The sequence below is a fragment of the Arachis duranensis genome, chromosome 3 (assembly GCF_000817695.3).
Source record: "Arachis duranensis cultivar V14167 chromosome 3, aradu.V14167.gnm2.J7QH, whole genome shotgun sequence".
Taxonomy (NCBI): domain Eukaryota; kingdom Viridiplantae; phylum Streptophyta; class Magnoliopsida; order Fabales; family Fabaceae; genus Arachis; species Arachis duranensis.
Window position 1 is genome coordinate 39,410,942 of NC_029774.3, and position 4,974 is coordinate 39,415,915.

A 4,974-nucleotide genomic window follows, 5' to 3' on the forward strand; every position below is an offset into this window, starting at 1 on the left:
TCCAATGAGCATAACTTGAGTTATAAAGGTTTAATTGATGCGATTTTAACGACGTTGGAAAGCCACCTTCCATAGCTTTCTAACGATATATAATAGTCTATATATTTCTTCTGGAATCACTGCCAATTCTGGCGCTAAACGCCAAGCATGGCGTTTAGAGCCTAAGAAGACAGAACTCGTTGCCCCCTTTCCGGCGCTGAACGCTGGAAAAATGCTAGAACTCCCCTTTGCTGGCTCTAAATGTTAGAAAAATACCAGAATACTAGTCAAACTCATCCAAGGGAGCATCTTTAGTGGGATTTAGCTTTAATTGCTATCTTTTATCTGATTTTAGTTATTTTTATTTACAAACAAAATCTTTTAGGTTTAGACTTTATTATTTTATTTTAGTATCAAAGAAAACCAGGTTATATATAAAAGGGAAAAGAATCACCTTTTAGAAGAACATTCTATCTTTCGCACTTTTCAGAACCCTAGTTTTTTTCTGTAAGTCATGAGCCACTAAACCTCTTCAGTTATGGTTCGGAGCTCTATTTATTTATATGGATTAAGACTATTACTTTTCTATTTTAATTAATGTATTGATTCAATTTCAAGGATTGTTTTAATCTTATGAATTTGGGTGGAACGAGACTATGACCCTTATTCTACATGAGTTCTTGTGATTCTCGAGAGAGTTATCTCGCTTGAACAACCGCTTGAAAACAAATTCTTCCTAAATTGCTAATTACATTAACTAATTGGGATATGTGACATATAATCCTGTTAGCTTTGGGTAATTAGGGTTTTTGTAGCCATAAACTAGTTTTGAACTTAATCCTCAAATCGGAATTAAGTAACCACGAGAGTGGCGGTTAATGAAGGTTAGATGAAACTAAATCACTAAAAGATTAGGGTTTAGTTAATTACAGTTTTCCATAGAATGAACCATGCATTGTTAAAATAGTTGGTAAGAACTTTTAACCCAGAAAAGTAAATATCTCCGAAGCCTTAACTATTTTCTCTAACTATTTTTACACCAAACCCTTTATTTTCTTTCTTTATGCTTTTGATTATTGCTTTATGCGTTTTCAACCATCAACAACCTTTTCTGTCTGCCTAGCTAAGCCAATCGGATAACCATTGCTGCTCAGTCTGACAATCTTCGTGGGATCGACCCTCACTCACATGAGGTATTACTTGGATGATCCGGTACACTTGCCGATTAAGTTGTGAAAATTCTAAATCCCGCACTACCTCAAAAAGATCTTAAATGAAATTCATTAGTCACTGTTAATATATAAGTGTATGTCCTATGCTAACGGTAGTTTATTTCATTGTTAGTCACATCTAGTTTATATATTTTAAAGATTGATGCACAAGTTTTTCGATAATTAGAAATTAACATTTCATCTATTACTCTATTGTCATATAAAATTTTTCTTTAATTTGTCAGTTATCTAGATTTTTAAATTTTTTTACATGTATTTATTCATTTAAGAGTCTTCACTAACATTACCTTATAATTAATATTAATAACAAATTGATCAATAACCTCCATTAGAATTCTCTTTTAATGAATGAATTTAATTTTATTTATAAATTATTTTATACGAAAATCTATCATATTATTTTTTTGTCAATAACTCTGTTTATTAAATAATTATTTTATATAGGTCCTTTTTTATCATATGAGTTGAGTTGATTTGAGTTATTGTTTATGAGACAATTGTACCAAAATATAAATATCTAATTCTAGTAATTGTTTAAATTATTTCTTCAATAGATTATACTTTCTTGAGTTGACTTCAATGCTTCTTCTATTATTTTGACTACCACATCACCCCTTTTAAGCTCGTTGATACCGAAACTCAGACCATGTGAAAAAATCTGATTAGTTCTAGCCGAGCCAAATGCTTTCCCAGAAAGCCACGTGCAATAGAATGGTTTTTAGATTAGCAAATGTCACTAAAATATTTTGTTAATTGCATAATCGTACATGGTAAAAGTCACACCAACTTATTATAGAAGTCTTTAACCTCTTTCAGGCTAGGATTAATAAATAGTCTTGATATATCAAAGTGACTCTACATTGGTGTTTTCTCTAGAATGGACATATGTACTCAAATGGTTAAAATCGGACCAAGTTAGGAACATGTAACTTTTCAGATTTTAAAACCTTACTGTTCCACATTCTAGGTTTAAAGAACTGCACAATTATTATTAGTCGTTCAATCCTTTCTTCTTTAAGATATAGAAGAATCTGGTTTACCATTTCTCCAAATAACACACACCCAATACTGTTATTTCTGCAAAACACTTAGCAATATCAGTTTATATGGTAATGAGATAATAACTAAGCAAGACTGACATTTGATTACACATTTTTATGAACTTACTAAAGATCTTCTATTAAAGCAGCTAAACGCTTAGTTTCCTTTTCTTTGCTAGTTATCATTTTTCTTGGATCTTCCTTTTCAATCACTTCACTTATGACATTTATACCACATCAAGAGATTAAAAAAAATATAAGCGTCAAACTGAACCCTTTTTTGACTATTTTTTATTGAGAATTTTTCAGTCATTGAAGCTTAACCTATTAAGATTGAGTCAGCAAGTTTGTTTGCAGCTAGCAACTCCAAAATAGGTTAAAAATGCTTCAAGTGGATGGCTTGGATGAACTACCAGAACAACTCTGGTTCTATTTGAAAGGTTTATAGTCTATCTATTAGTTGTTGTCTTGACAATGAAATTGCTCATGATGTACATGTTGAACTGCATAATTTTTCCACTCCAGTTCTTGACGAGATGTTTGGAGATTGAAGCTTGGATCTTCCCACCCTAAACAATGAGAAAACGTCATGGTTAGAAAGCCTAAGTTTAAAACAGCCATAAACTAAATAAAAAAAATTAACTACAACAAACTTTCCTTAATATCTTGCAGAACCATTTCTATATCATTGATCTCTTTTTTTTAAACTTGTTTGGGAGCTTCCATAAATGGACAACCTAAACCTCGAGGGTCCATCCAAGTTTTCTTGGATTAATACCTATTAACATATCATAAATCTCAGCCATTTTTGTGCAGGTATAGAAAGCTAAACAATCAGTTGAGAGGACTCTACTAACTTTTAAAAGATAACCTTTCTCCTCTCAATATTTTCTGGTGTACGAAAAAATGATATGACATAGGCTTAGGAACTCTTATATAGAAAAGTTTGAAATTGAAAGTTCAAGAGAAAATACTTTACGATGCTACTTCATCATTGTTTATTCATAAAATAGACTATAATAATTTAGTGTCATGTGTCACTTGATGAAATGTACCATTTGTTGAATGTATACAGCTGCACGTACAAGCAACTAACTCACTACTCTTCCCTTATTCTAGATAAATAGATAGATAGATACTCGTATATCATTACTAAATATGAAGTTACTCTAGATAGTAATTTTAACCAAAAAATTAGTGAAACACATATTTTAATAATTTTATATAATAAAAAATATTTTAAAAAATATTACACACTAAACTATGATATCCCTATTAATATTTTTTAGGTTATCCAATAGCTTTTCAATCATTTAATAAAAAAATAAAAAATAATTTCAAATAATAACAATAGCAATAACAACAACAACTTTAGTTAGTTATTTTTGTTGTTGTCTACTTTAGTTAGTTAATGGATAAATAAAAATACAAAATGCTTTATTGTTTCAACTCATTTTTAAATAATTTTTAATTTAATTTATGTTTGGGAATTAATTATCAAAATATATATGTGATACAAAATTTTTTAATTTACTAAGAAATATTAATATTAAGTAAAAAAGAACTCAAGCATATAAACTTCAAGAATATAAAACTCAAGAATAAAAACTCAAGAATATATAACTAATTGAATAGTATTACAATCTTTTATTTTTTTAAATTGATTTAATATAAATATTTAATTTATACTCTTAGATAATATTTAATAAGAATAATTTTTTATTATCTGAAATTAAATTTACTAAAATAATTTTTTATAAGATAATTTTATTTTAACGGGGCAATCACATATCTACTATGAGAGCATATATATGTCTATACTAATACTGTTTTATACATTTTCAAAAGGTTTAATTATTTTATTCGTTTCTATAGTTTTCACTAAATTTTTAATTAGATTTTTATTTTTTTAATTAGATTTTTACACTGCTTTTAATTTCATAATTAGGTCGTTCCCAATATAAAAAAAGTTAGAGTTATTAGCTGAATATTTTTTTACAAATTGAAAGTATTTAATATTAAAAAATTTAATTAGATCTATAACAGCATGTATTTTAGGAGAAATATTCTGTTAATTTTAACAATTTTGATATGAAAAGGACCTAATTACAAAATTAAAAACAGTATAGGAATCTAATTAAAAAAAATAAAAAATTTAATTAAAAATTTAATAAAACTATAAAGACTAACACAATAATTAACCATTTTTATAACATAATGGGGCACTTGCCCCATAAACTTGTAAATAAATCGGCCCCGAAAGTAGGATTTAGATGAATCTTAACCTTATTTATGGGTCAACTTTTTACTAAAACTAAACTCTACTCTACTTTATCGCTGGTTTATAACATGCGCTAACTCGAACCATATTCACTGTCAACCTGTGGGTATCTGTCCCTACCTGCGAATCAAAAAAAATAAAATATTTAATATTTTGATGAGATTTTGAAATTATAATTTGATATTTATATATTATTAAACAAATTTAATTTTTATATAAATAAAAATGTTAAATATCAAATTAAAAATCTTGATTTAGTGATTAAAAATTTTTATATAAATAAAAAGTTCATGATTTGACACTTATCTTTAACACATTTTATAAAAAAAATTCAAATTTCATTTTCTAAACTTCAGTTTCATATAACCAAAAAAAAAGAGTTATTTTTGTTAACTAAATTGGTTGTACTTTGCATCCATCTAATTATCCAAAATAATTCTTA